Genomic DNA, 15,185 nt, shown 5'->3' with positions numbered 1-15,185 from the left:
GTAGACAACTGGCCTTGGTTGGATCTCCAACAATCTGCTCAGAGTCTGTCTGTTAACTCTGCTAATCTGACTCACTTTAGAAAGCTGAAACTCCGACCCCCAGAAGTTTTCCTGCAAGTACTGCTGTAAATACAGATGTCAGATCCCAAGTACATCAAGGGCGATTTTTTTTGTGCAGTGACAGACCCCATCACCATAAGGTTTTTAAGGCTAAGAGTTTCCTTTTGAAAATTCACCTTGTAGGTGCATGGTACGAGAGATATCTCACCAGGAATATGCTGCGTAAGTAGATACACAACTAAAAGGACTTTTTTCTGCTTGGCAACAGACTATTTAGGAAAATGACTAGCACTGTTAAAATCATTTTATGAAAACTTCTAGCTACATGCAGTTCTCGTTTATCCAAGATTTTATTCTGTGTCTCCGTAAACATAAGCAAAGATAGAAATCACTTATATTTACTTATTAATAGACAAAAACTATACATGAAGTATCATATTTAAAATAACAAACACATCTAGTCACCAGGCCTACATTATTTTATGTATGTAATAGAACAAGTTTCTTCATTCCTTAGTCATGACACTGCATGGCGCAAAGAGTTTATTGGAGAAATGGAAAAGTCACGAATGGGGGATGCAAGAAACAGGACCGCAGCTCCGGAGTTCACGCTCAGGGGTTTCCTGCCGTCCAGCACCTGGGGAGGGTCCTCTTCCCGGCGCACCTGCTGATGTATCCGGCCTCCGTCACACCATCACCATCATCTGGGCTGACCATCACCTCCAGACACCCCTGTACTTCTTCCTCAGCAGTTCTTCCTTTTTAGAATGCTGTTTTACAACCCCCGGCATTCCTAAATTGCTGGCCCTCTTTCTGCTGGAAGCAAAAAATTTTCCTTTGCTGCCTGCGTCACACGAGCCTTTGGCTTTCTTTTCCTGGGAGCAGCTGTTTTCTTCCTAATGGCCGTATTATCCTTGGATCGGTGCATGGCCATTTGCAAGCCTCTCTATTATCCAACCGTCATGAACCCAAGGATGTGTGCCCTTCTGGCCACTGCCTGCCTAGTTTTGGGGTTCTCCCTCATGGTGGTTCCAGTTACAAAGCTTTCTCAGTTATCCTTCTGTGGCTCCCAAGTCATTCCTCACTTCTTCTGTGATTTGGGGCCCGTGATTAGTCTCTCTTGTTCTGACATCAGATCTATTGAAATGTTGGCCTTTGGCCTGGATTTCTTCATCCTTCCAACATTCCTCATTGTAACCATCACTGCATACAGCAGCAGAGGCGACACAGTCCTGCTCTCCCATTAGCCGAGGAGCGACAGCTTCTCCACCTGCTGCTCTCACCTCAGTGTCCTCTCTCTGACGGACGGCAGCTGTGTCTATACACCTGAAACCAGAGGGAACCAATCAACTGTGCTCCAACAAGGAGGCTGCCCTTGTGAGCACGGTGGTGACTCCACTGCTGAACCCTGTCATCTACACCCTGAGGAACAAGCAGGTCCACCAGACTCGGAGGGACACACTGTCTAGGGTGAGGTTGCAGAAATAGATCTTTGGAGGCTAAATGGATTCTCTTGACCCTCTAGTTCAGCTTCCCCCCATTGGCAAGGTCCGTCCTCGAGCGGCTCCCCGTCTGGCGGTCCAGCCTGCGCTGCTCTTCGGCTGGATGGGCACCGTCTTCATTCGCAATTCGATCTCGTGTTTGCGCTCAGTCGCTCAGTCACGTTGCTTGTGACCCCGTGTACGACCCCACCAGGCTCGTCTGTCCATGGGATTTCCTGGGCAAGGATACTGGAGTATCCTATTTCCTCCCGCGTGGCATCCCAACCCAGGGATCAAACCTGTGTCCCCCGAGGCTCCCGCATTGGCCAGATTCTTTCCCACTGGGCCACCTGTGAAGCCTTGTTCCTTTACTTGAAAATTTCATTTGTTCTCTGTGTTGTGCTGATAATATCTTCCTTGATTTTTGGATGGGTCTTATAGGAATTCAATTCAAACAACATTTATGGAGCAACTATTATACATAAATCATAAGATACAATATCTTTAAGGTAATAATTCAAGCATTGCCAATCAGATTTAATAAATGTCATTCATGATATATTCTGATGCTCTAATTTTCTGATACCTATGAAAAATAGATAGAACTGTTCTTTACCATTAGATATTCAGGTTTGAATTTTAAGAAACAAATTTGTGTCTGAAGACTATGAAAAGTCATAGTACAAATTAATGTTTCATTAACTGAATTTGTTTACGTAAACGAATCTGCTATACGCTCGCTGGTTCTTCTCTGGGTCTGTTGATGGTAGTGCAGTAACAGTTCAGTGCATCTCCAGGTGGTTAAGAGGAGCTCTTTACTGTATCATCTTTGGCTGTGCCAAACATTATTAATGAAATTTTCTTTAACTTCTTAAAACACAGACAAAAGCACATTTTTTTTTCATATTTCTGTAACTTTATTACTTACAACGGCAACTGAGAGAGTGTTTTATAGGATTTCCTAGCATAATAATTCTGGATCTTTGGTTAAAATCTACTCTGGATGAAAAGGAAATAAAAAATGGTAATGTTAATGACATATATAATTAATAAATAACTCAAGTTCATATGGTTGGCAAAACTGTTTAAAAACCTGAAGATCAAAGGGGAACAATTGAGAAAATGCATGGAACTGTGTTCTCTGGTGGGAACCTTTGGTCTACAATCCTGGGTGGTCCCCTGCCCTGTTAAGGAGAGATAGGACAATTAAGGTAAGCAAGTTTAAACCTGTGCACTTATTTTTCTCTAACTGATGTTGCCAAGTTCTGGATTCAACCGTCTGTGAAAGGCAGGTGATCCCAGTAGGAAATGCTTTCTTCCCATCTAAGTGGTATTTTCTCCTTAGTGTGACCTTAAGGTGTGGGAGCTGCTTCCCTTAACATGTTTTCCCTGTTACGGGAAATTCTGGTTGACATTTTAGGTAGCAAAAACTAATAGAACAAATACTAAGAAAACTTTAAAAGGAAAATGAGTGCATTAATAATGAAAAAGTGGGTTTAAATGGAGTCCGATATCATGTTTACAGGTTCACTGAGGAAGTGACTCCCATCAGAAGACAATGGGCCCTAGTGGAAATAGGTTCAGTCACATCTGCGTGAAAATGACCTGCACCGGAATTCTGGTATGTCTGACCTGAGGGCATATCTTCCTTTTAGCTTGTTCTGAGAAAGTAAATTATATTTAAGGTATAATCTCATTAGGAAGAATTTTAGACTGTCAAAAGAGTGTTCGGTGATTTAGGTTTTTAAGTAGGAAACGGTTTGATTACGAGCAGTCCTGGGTTTATGGTTTTCCAAGGACAGGCACGTCTGTGTCACTCCTTTCTCCAAAGTAGAATAAGGTGGGTAATTTTTGAGCCTGATCTAAAGGTAGGGAACTCCTGACAGTTCTCTGTATTGCTTTCTGTGCATTAGATAACACAGCCATTTCTACCAGTCTTCACAGATCTGATGTGGTCTAATTCACCAGCTTTTCATCTTATAGATCATACGTTGATATCAAGCTCAAGAGCTACTTAGTCCTAGATTCCAAAAATTTCCTCTTATATTTCCTAAAAATTTTTTGTGTGTTTTAAGTTTGTCTGTAATCCGTTTTGAGTTAAATTTGTATAAGCTGTCAGGCTTAGACTGATGGTTTCTTTTGCCTGTGAATGTCTAATTGATCCATTACCATTTGTTAAAAAATTATCCTTCCTCCATTGAACTATTTGTGTATCTTTGTCAAAAATCAGTTGGGCTGATTGTTAAAGGTCTATTTCTGGTTTATCTATTCTGTTCTACCAATCTGTGTGTTTATGTCTCCACCAATATCACACTGTCTTGATTCCTGTACCTACACAATAAAAATTAATACTGAATAGAAATCCCTCCTATTTTCTTTATTTTTCAAGATTAAAAAAATATTATATGGCCCAGGCCGATCAATATAATTTTTAGAGTAAGTTTGTCTATGTTTAGAAAATCTTTTCTGAGATTTTGCTGAAAAACTGCCTAAAACCTGTTGATCAGTTTGGAAAGATCCTACAGCATTAATCTGTTGAATCTCCCAATTCACGAACACTGTAAGTTTCCTCACTTATTTAGGCTTCTTTGATTCCTAACTAACACCCAAAAAAGATGTCCTTTTCATTATAGGGGACTGGAATGCAAGAGTAGGAAGTCAAGAAACACCTGGAGTAACAGGCAAATTTGGCCTTGGAATGAGGAATGAAGCAGGGCAAAGGCTAATAGAGTTTTGCCAAGAGAACGCACTGGTCATAGCAAACACCCTCTTCCAACAACACAAGGGAAGACTCTACACATGGACATCACCAGATGGTCAACACCGAAATCAGATTGATTATATTCTTTACAGCCAAATATGGAGAAGCTCTATACAGTCAACAAAAACAAGACCAGGAGCTGACTGTGGCTCAGATCATGAACTCCTTATTGCCAAATTCAGACTTAAGTTGAAGAAAGTAGGGAAAACCACTAGACCATTCAGGTATGACCTAAATCAAATCCCTTATGATTATACAGTGGAAGTGAGAAATAGATTTAAGGGATAAGATCTGATAGACAGAGTGCCTGATGAACTATAGAATGAGGTTCGTGACATTGTACAGGAGACAGGGATCAAGACCATCCCCATGGAAAAGAAATGCAAAAAAGCAAAATGGCTGTCTGAGGAGGCCCTACAAATAGCTGTGAAAAGAAGAGAAGTGAAAAGCACAGGAGAAAAGGAAAAATATAAGCATCTGAATGCAGAGTTCCAGAGAATAGCAAGAAGAGATAAGAAAGCTTTCTTCAGCGATCAATGCAAAGAAATAGAGGAAAACAACAGAATGGGAAAGACCTCTTCAGGAAAATTAGAGATACCAAGGGAACATTTCATGCAAAGATGGGCTCGATAAAGGACAGAAATGGTATGAATTTTACAGAAGCAGAAGAGATGGCAAGAATGCACAGAACATCTGTACAAAAAAGAGCTTCATGACCAAGATAATCACGATGGTGTGATCACTCACCTAGAGCCAGACATCCTGGAATGTGAAGTCAAGTGGGCCTTAGAAAGCATCACTACAAACAAAGCTAGTGGAGGTGATGGCATTCCAGTTGAGCTGTTTCAAATCCTGAAAGATGATGCTGTGAAAGTGCTGCACTCAATATGCCAGCAAATTTGGAAAACTCAGCAGTGGCCACAGCACTGGAAAAGGTCAGTTTTCATTCCAATCCCAAACAAAGGCAATGCCAAAGAATGCTCAAACTACCGCACAATTGCACTCATCTCACATGCTAGTAAAGTAATGCTCAAAATTCTCCAAGCCAGGCTTCAGCAATACGTGAACCGTGAACTTCCAGATGTTCCAGCTGGTTTTAGAAAAGGCAGAAGAACCAGAGATCAAATTGCCAACATCTGCTGGATCATGGAAAGAGCAAGAGGGTTCCAGAAAAACATCTATTTCTGCTTTATTGACTATGCCAAAGCCTTTGACTGTATGGATCACAATAAACTGTGGGAAGTTCTGAAAGAGATGGGGATACCAGACCACCGGACCTGCCTCTTGAGAAATCTGTATGCAGGTCAGGAAGGAACAGTTAGAACTGGACATGGAACAACAGACTGGTTCCAAATAGGAAAAGGAGTACGTCAAGGCTGTATATTGTCACCCTGCTTATTTAACTTCTATGCAGAGTACATCATGAGAAACTCTGGGCTGGAAGAAGCACAAGCTGGAATCAAGATTGCCGGGAGAAATATCAGTAACCTCAGATATGCAGATGACACCACTCTTATGGCAGAAAGTGAAGAGGAACTAAATGCCTGTTGATGAAAGTGTAAGAGGAGAGCGAAAAAGTTGGCTTAAAGCTCAACATTCAGAAAACGAAGATCATGGCATCTGGTCCCATCACTTCATGGGAAATAGATGGGGAACAGTGGAAACAGTAGCAGACTTTATTTTGGGGGGCTCCAAAATCACTGCAGATGGTGACTGCAGCCATGAAATTGAAAGACGCTTACTCCTTGGAAGGAAAGTTATGACCAACCTAGATAGCATATTTAAAAGCAGAGACATTACTTTGCCAACAAAAGTCCATCTAGTCAAGGCTATGGTTTTTCCAGTGGTCATGTATGGATGTGAGAGTTGGACTGTGAAGAAAGCTGAGCACAGAGAATTGATGCTTTGAACTGTGGTGTTGGAGAAGACTCTTGAGAGTTCCTTGGACTGCAAGGAGATCTAACCAGTCCATCCTGAAGTAGATCATTCCTGGATGTTTTTTGGAAGGACTGATGCTGAAGCTGAAACTCTAGTACTTTGGCCACCTCATGCGAAGAGTTGACTTATTGGAAAAGACTCTTTTGCTGGGAGGGATTGGGGGTAGGAGGAGAAGGGGACGACCGAGGATGAGATGGCTGGATGGCATCACTGACTCGATGGACGTGAGTCTGAGTGAACTCCGGGAGATGGTGATGGACAGGGAGACCTGGCGTGCTGCGATTCATGGGGTCGCAAAGAGTCGGACACGACTGAGCGACTGGACTGGACTGAACTGAACTGATTTCTTTCATCACAGTAGCCTGGCTTTCCACACATAGATTCTGTACATATTTTGTTAGATTTCTGCCTAAGTGTTTCATTTCCTTTGGAGCTGTTGTAAATGGCAATGTGCTTTAATTTGTTTCCACAGTTTTATTGTGATTATATAAATATGTGGTCTTTCTTTTGGGGGGTTGATCTTGCGCCCTGTGATTATACGGAACTCACTCAGTTCTAGTGATACTTTTGTAGGTTGCTTAGGGTTGTCTCTGTAGATATTCATATACTTTCCCAACAGAAACAGTTTTCTTTCTTTCTTTCCAGTCTTTATGCATTTTATTTCTTTTTCTTGCCTTACTGCAGTGGCTAGAACTTACAGAGTTGTCATGTTCTCTGTCTCAAAGAGGAAGCATTTAGTCTTTTAGCATTAAGTATGATGTTACCTCTTTTCCGTAAATTTTTTTTTTTTGTCAAGTTGAGATGGTTTCTCTCTGCTCCTGGCTTGCTGCGAGTTTACTTATGTTTATTTTTTATCATGAATAAGTGGGGAAGCACAAATCACTGCTCAACCTTGATGAGGAAGGTGTGGTTTTTCAGGTTGGCATGAAGTTGGAGTAAGATTGGAACTGATAAAAATCATTTTCTATCAGGCCACCGTCTTCTCAGGCCTTTGGCTAGGGGGCCACAGGCTTTTAGTTTTTCTTGAAATAGTTTAAAAAATCTATCCTCTGGCGATTCTATGCTGGAGGATTCTGCTGCACCCTGTCTGGGAAATATGAGAAGCAATAAGGAAACCCAGGGAAAGGACTGGCATGCTGTTCTTCAAAACTGTCCCTGGGCAGTCCACTGCTTCTTTCTATCTTCCAGAATCTTTCTACGGTTCTTTGTTGTGTTATGTCCAGGGTATTTTAATTAAACAAGGAAGACCTCGGAGAAATGGATTACTTTACCTTGGTGAAAAAGTCGTTGATGAACTTATAAATCAGTTTTTTGATGTGAAAGACATTCCTTATGCAGAAACCCATGTAAATTTAGATAAAGGGTTGATTCACAGAAGAACCTTCATATTATTGTGTGTGTGTGTGTGTTTGTGGTGTGTGTGTGTGTGTGCATGTGCGTGAGTGCTCTGTTGCTCAGCCATGTCCAACCCTTTGTGACCCCCTTGACTCTAGCCTGCCAGGCTCCGCTGTTCGTGGGATTTCCCAGGCAAGATTAGGTTGCCGTTCCCTTCTCCAGGGGATCTTCCCAACCCAGGGACGGAACTCGAGTCTCCAAGTCGCCTGCATTGGCCGCTGGGCTCCTTGCCGCTGAGCCACCAGGAAGCCGTGTTCTCACTATCACTGTGCAGGGCGCGCTCGGCCGCACAGTCGTGTCTCGCCCTTTGTGACCCCGTGGACTGTAGCCCACCAGGCTCCTCTGTCCAGGGAATTTTTCCAGGCAGGAATACTGGAGTGGGTTGCCATTCCCTCCTCCAGGGGATCTTCCCGACCCAGGGATCGAACACGTGTCTCCTGAGTCTCCTACACTGACAAGCAAATTCTTTATCACTGGAAAGCACCTACTGTGTATATAACTATGGACAAAAGTTGTGAATTTCTGACCATACCACATGTTATAATTATTAAAGCTCTGTTTTGAAACCAGAAAAAAAGTTGTGAATTTTTGAAGAAATGAACTAGGTAGTAGAAGAAAATTCAGTGTCTGATTTGAATTAGTCAGAAGTAGACCTGTAAGCAAGGATTTGAAGAGGATTAGCTTATCTGACGGAGAAGGCGATGGCACCCCACGCCAGTGCTCTTGCCTGGAGAAGCCCATGGGCGGAGGAGCCTGGTGGGCCGCAGTCCATGGGGCCGCTAAGAGTCAGACACGACTGAAGCAGCTTAGCAGCAGCAGCAGCAGCTGGTGATCAGAAGGCCTCTCTAACCAGTCTTTCTCTGCTGCTCCGCCCTTCAGGCACTTAGCGGGCTCCCTTGCCTGGGGTCCCTCTCTGTTGTTTGGCACGTCAGGCACATAGAGGGCCCCCCGTGACTGGGCTCCTACTCTGTAGATCAGCATGTCAGGCACTTAAAGGGGCGCCCTGGGCGGGTTGTACTCTATATTTCAGTGTGCCAGGCGTCTGAGGGGCCAGCCTCTCTATTGTTCAGCTGCCGGTGCTGTCACGTGGGGAGAGGGAGGCTATGGTGATGGCTCCATCCCCACACGGGACTCAGCAGTGCCGCTTTGCTTCCGTGGGGGCCTGAATTTCCTCCACTGGCATTTCCCACCAGGATCTCCTCCCTCAGATCCCCTCAGTCCATCTGTCTGTAATCAAGAGCAGCCCTCACCCTGGGATTGCTCCACAATCCCTAAACTCCAGCTCCCAGCCGCTGTGCCTTCCAGGAGACCAGCGTTCCTGTCTGCGACGCGTACGGCTGCAGCAAGGACTGTCTGATTCTCATTCCATTTAGGCTGCCACAGATCAGCTGTTTCACTCTCAGTCTTAAATATTTTCCTCTGACTCAGACAATTGCCCTGATGTGGGGGTGGGACCCCTGCTTCAGTTCCCCCACCCGCCGAGGGCTGGTCTGGCCCTACTAACACTCCTGTTTCCCCCTCTGATTCCTTCATCCTACTGAGTTTTGTGTGGTTCTATACATTCTTGTCAACTGGTCAGGTACTCCTGTTCATTCGCAGCTGGAGTTCTGCAAGCACTTCTGTGTCTCAAGGTGTACTCCTGATGCGTCCATGGGGAGAGAGGTACTGCCCGTCCACCCACTCCCCCGCCGCCTTCTAGGCTTCTGTTTCTGAGCTTGCTGACTCTCTCTTCCAGATGGTCTGCTCTGTTTTCAGAGTTTCCTGATGAACCCTTCATCCCATTTACCAAGCTCTTCAGCTCCAGAAATTCTGTTTGCTTGTTTTCAGAGTTTCAGTCTCTTTGGTAAACATTTTCTTCTTTCATTAATTTTATTCCTGAGCTCACTGAACTGCCTTTCTGAGTTTTCTTACAGCTCATTGAGTTTTTTATGACCACTATTTTGAATTCTCTATCAGCTACATCACAATCTTCCATGACTTTAAGTTCGGTTTCTGACGAACTGTCGTCTTCTTTTTGCGATACTGTGTTACTGTGGTTTTTCACGGTGCTTAATGAGTTGTTCCTCAGCCAGTCCACGTCACGTAATGAACACTATTCTCATTTAGGCAAAGATGTGTTTACTTTGATTCTAACAAGTCAACAGATTGGTAACTAGAGACCTTTCTTTTGATTTTCAGTAGGTGGCATCATAGCGCGAGTTTCTGGTTTTCCCTAGCTGTGCTGCCTCTGGCTACGTTTGAGAGCCTGCACTTCCTTCCTTCCAGTGTCTACGCCAGAGTGCCGCTCGCGCCCTCATGATGCTGCTTGAGCCCCCGGGGTTTCTGGTGCCTTGGAGCTGCAACTGGCACTGTTACCACTCGTGTTGGCACTGGGGGCACTGGGTTGGTAGCAAGAGACAAAGAAGGTCATTCCGAAATGATAAAGGAGTCGGTGCGTCAAGATGACATAACAGTTGTGTGTGTGTGTGTGTGTGTGTAACAATCATCTATATATATGCTACATATGAACCCAACATCGAAGCACCTAAACATCTTAAGCAAATACAGAACTGAGGGAGAAATGGACAGTCATACAAGTAGTGATTTCAGCACCCCACTCTCATCATTGTGACGATTTCATCAAATCACGCAGACTGAAAATCAACCAGGAAATGACTTGAACCATACGCTAGATCAAATGAACCTAACAGACATTTAAAAAACATCCCATCCACCCAGGCGGCAGCAGCAGAATGCATATTGTTCTTAGGTGTGCACACATCATTCTCCAGGATATACCATAAGATCAAAAACAGGGCTCAGCAAAATTAAAGACTGAAATAATTTCAAGTATAGTTTCTGATCACCATTGTTTGAAACTAGAAATCAAGAAGATGAGGAAAACGAGAAAACCTACAAATATGTGAAAAACAACCAACATATTCCCGAACACTCATAGTCAAGGAGAAGTCAAAGGAGAAACAAAAGAAATTTTGAAACAAATGGAAATGAAGACACAATGTACCAAAACTTATGACATGTTGGGAAAGCAATTTTGAGAGGGAAATGTGTGATGGTGAGTGACTATGTTGAAAAAAGAGAAAGATATCAAGTAATCAACCCAACTTTACAGCTTAAGAAACTAGAAGTGAATAGACTAAGTTCAAAGTCAATACAAGGAAGGAAATAACAAAGATCAAAGCTGAAATAAAGGAAATAAACCAAAGGAATGAAAAAGTTAAGCAAAACTAAGAGCTGGTATATATATATATATATATATTGAATTATAAACAAAGGAAGTCTGGCGTGTTTGTAGTCTGTGGGGTTGTGAAGAATCAGACATGACTGAGCTACGGAATTGAACTGAAACAAGGGAGAAAGAGAGAACACTCTTCACAGGTGGCGCAGTGCTAAAGAATCCGTCTGCCAGTGTAAGAGATTCGGGTTTGATCCCTGGTCTGGACGATCCCCTGTAGGAGGAAATGGCAACCCGCTCCTCTACTCTTGCCTGGAAAGTTCCATGCACAGAGGAGCCTGGCAGGCTACAGTCCATGGGGCTGCGAAGAGTCAGACATGGCTGAGCACACCAGCATGAGCACTTAAGTAAATTTCATTCAGCCTTAAAATAAAAAGAAGATAATCCTGTCATTTGTGACAACATGGATGTGCCTGGGGACACCATTCCAAGTAGGATAAGCCAGACACAAGAAGGGGCAACACTGTATGCTTTCACATGTGTGTGGAGTTTAATCAAACCCATAGAAGCTGAGAATAGAATGGTGATGGTCAGGGCTTGGGTGAGGGAGAAATAGGGAGGTATTGACCAAAGGATACAAAGATTCAGCTATATGAAATAAATAATTTCTGGAGATATGTGCAACATAGGGCCTATGATATATAATACAGTATTGCCTGTGAACAAAGATGGCAAGAAGCCTGTGGAGGTGATTTGTTAGTGATGATTTCACAGATGTCTATGTCCAAACACATCAAATAATGTACATTAAATATCTATAGTTTTTCTGTCAGTCATACTTCAATAAAATTATTTTAAATGTTATGAATGGAAATATCTTTGATGCAGAATTAGGTTAGGGGACTTGCCTCTATAAAATGTTTTACAGCACCAGAGTCTAGTGCATTAATCTGCATGTTAGAGTTTGTCCTCATTGGGTACCACCTGTAGCTAGCAGGCTAGATTCATAAATTAAATTCTGGCTTCCTGGGGTTCATTTTCTATTTATCAAGTTCACCACTCAATCATATTCTATCTTAAGTAACATAAAGTACATCTGAATGGTTTAAGTATAATAAATTATAATCAACTCTTGATTAAACCTAAGAAGGCTTCCTGTCATTTCTTGATTCCTCAACTTATTAATAAAATACTAAACATCAATGACTTCAATACACTTTTCAGTAGTTTGTCTCTCGGGGTGGAACATTATTTCCATGCTCCTACGACATCTTGAGTCATTTTCAAGTGGACTTGAGATTGTCTGGCTCAATCGCCACATGCTATGGATAACATGACTTAAGTACTTTAGGAAGTTGACCAGTTAGAGGAAGGCAGCAGGAGCCTCAGAACTCAGGGTTTCCAATGCAGACTGTTTCAGAGTCTACTAGTGGGCCCTTTGCATTCCATTTCTACTGCCAGTCCCCGAAGCCATCGTTCTCTTTCTCTTGATTTCTGCAACAGTCTTTGTATCCACTCTCCTCCTTTGATCTTTGTTTTTCCAATGTCTTTTTCATACAACATCCACAGCTATGAATTAAATACACAGCTAATCAGAACATACCCATGATGTTTTTAGAATGCATTTGATACCTCTTCATTGTCAGTAAGATGAAATATGAACTTTGTAATATGACCTTCAAGCCAAGTATGATTCAACCATGGTGTAGGACATATTTCATAAAATTCATCTGTGATTATTTAATCTCAGAGTTTGAGATAAAAAGCAAACAAGAGAGAAGAAAAACGATATTAATCTAGAGGTATTTCCTCTGGAAATGAAACAGACACATTTCTATCCTGGAAATAAGAGCTAAAAGCACACGAAGGATGAGAATTGAGATAATAGAAATGTTGGTTTTAAAAGAAGTTATCATTCAGAAGATAACCTTGTAGTTGACACCACAAGTCTACCAGAAAAAACCGTTTAAATTATTTTCATTAGTAACATGAAGTAGGTTGATAAGCAAATAACTTATATTTCATTGCCTTGTGACTTTGGAAGCGATCAGACAAATCTGGATTAAGCGCTCCTTTTCACTTATGAGCACACTCATTCTGTAGCAACAATTTTAGGATAGGAACCATCATAAGTACACATTTTGCAACTGGAGTTGGAATAAATTATTTAGAAAATAGAAGCACTGATCAGCTGTGGAATGCTGTAGTTAATCCCCCTCCTTGGAGGGTGGTCTGAGAGCTGACACAGTTCCATTTCTTTCAGCAGGATAGGGGTTCATGCATGCGTAGCCAAGCTATCTAAAAGCAGCGATTAAGAGCACATCAGGCGCGAGCTGTCTATATCCCATTATGAAGGGTACTAGAACCACTGTTTCCCTGAGGTAGGCATGAAGGGCATGTAGACCTGAGCATTTCCTTTATTGTTTTAATTACGCGGGTGCTTGGAGGGAGTTGCCATGCCCTTCTCCAGGCAATCTTCCCGACCTGAGGATCAAACCCGCGTCTCCTAGTATCCTACATTGCAGGTGGATTCCTTACCCATGCGGAGCCACCTGAGATGCCCCGAATGACTGTAACTCAGTTGACTGACGTTTACGGTCAGATGGTGCGTGCATGCCACGTCATTTCAGTCGTGCCCAACTCTGCGGCACTATGGACTGTAGTCCAGCAGGCTCCTCTGCCCATGGCTTTCTTCAGGCAGGAATACCGCAGTGGGTTGACATTTGGGTCAGATGGTAGTAAATAAAAAGAGCATAAGTTACTAAATTTCAGAAATTTCAAAACATGGTTTATGTCAGAGGGAAGAATGAAAATGTATTAAGGGATTTTTACAATCAAAGTCAAATGTCGTCAGTATGTGGCATATTTAGGGAGAAAAGATTCATGCACACCAAGGTGAAACGCGGCCTTGAGAAAACAGATCCTCACTGATGGGGATGAGTTAACGGAGATCAGGTAAGGTCTGCCACAGACGTCCCCCGACAGCTCTGGGCACTGCTACAGTGTCTGGAATGAGGACAAATGGTTTTCTGAAGCCTTCCACTCCAGGACCATATGATTTTTTTTTTTTTTAGCTTGTATTTTCATCCTGAACATCGCTTTTCTCCGAGCCTGGTGGACCTGCCTGTTCCTCAGGGTGTAGATGACACGGTTCAGCTGTGGGGTCCTCACTGTGCTCACAAGGGCAGCCTCCTTGTTGGAGCCCAGCCTGCTCACCTGCTTTGGTTGCACGTGTATAAACATACAGCTGCCGTACGTCGGGGAGAGGCACTGAGGTGAGAGCAGCAGGTGGAGGAAGCTTTCATCGCTCCTCGGCTGAAGGAGTCACAGGACTGTGGCGACTATGTTGCTTACACAGCGATGCTCATGATGAGGGATGCCAAAAGGACCACAAAGCGAGGGTAAATGCATACCTTTCAAGTTTAGTGTCAGAGGAGGAGAGATGGATCCGGGGCCAAGGTCGCAGAAGAAGTAAGGGGTGACTTGGGGGCCGCAGAAAGAGAGAGAACTGGGACACCTTCACCACCAGACCAGAAATAACAGTGAACCCCAAAGCACAGCAGGCTGTGAACAGGAGGCAGCAAGCGCTCGGGTTCATGAAGGTTGTGGAATACAGAGGCTTGTAAACGGCCAAGTATTGGTCCAAAGACAACACTGCTATGAGGAGAAAGCCTGCTGCTCCCAGAAATACTAACACAAAGCCTTGTGTGAGACAGGCAGCAAGGGAAATTGTTTGTTTGCCTAAAAGAAAGGTGACCAACAGTTTAGGAATAACTACTTGTGAAGCAACACGCACAGGTGTCTGTAGCCTGGAGTCAGCACAGCTGATGGTGACCATGAGTGCATTGCTTGCAGTGGGTGCCAGGCGTGCCAGCAAGAGCACCAAGAAGAGGACTTTGCCCAGGTGCTGGGCCGCAGGGAAGCTCTCCAAGGTGAACTCTTGACTGTTGTCCCATTTCTCATTTCCATCAACATTTCTTTACACAGCCGCCTCATCTGTGGGTCTTAGCCTGCAAGAGAGACATCACAGAGGGAACAAAGGTTTTAGAGGAGCACAAGATCAAGCTCCTTAACTACCCAAGAAGGCAGCTGCCTGGAGAGCAAAGTAGTCCTGTTCGCTGGTTATTGGATCCATGACTTCAATACCAGTTCAATACTGAGTTCTAATCCTTTGAGAGATTGATTCTTTTGGAAAGTTATTAATGGTTAACATTTGTGAACTTCATTTTCACTCTGTGTAAAAAGAAGACAGGATCTACAGTTCACGTACTGGTGAGAATTAAAATAAAGGATATAATTCACTTGTCATGTGATATCAATGATTCTTATGTGTTCCTCAAGGTCTACTTTTAATATTGAAATCACTAGTGTATTC

The 15,185-nt window shown here is 43.2% G+C and overlaps 2 pseudogenes; one reads left to right on the top strand and one right to left on the bottom strand.

The window, feature by feature from the left end:
• The first annotated feature begins 589 nt into the window (after window positions 1-589).
• On the top strand, window positions 590-1,548 carry LOC120865121 (annotated as a pseudogene).
• A 12,259-nt stretch (window positions 1,549-13,807) lies between these two features.
• Window positions 13,808-14,806, bottom strand: LOC120865120 (annotated as a pseudogene).
• Window positions 14,807-15,185: the final 379 nt, after the last annotated feature.

The sequence above is a fragment of the Oryx dammah genome, unplaced genomic scaffold (genome assembly GCF_014754425.2).
Source record: "Oryx dammah isolate SB20612 unplaced genomic scaffold, SCBI_Odam_1.1 HiC_scaffold_6, whole genome shotgun sequence".
Lineage (NCBI taxonomy): Eukaryota > Metazoa > Chordata > Mammalia > Artiodactyla > Bovidae > Oryx > Oryx dammah.
This window is presented reverse-complemented; position numbering and strand designations above follow the sequence as displayed.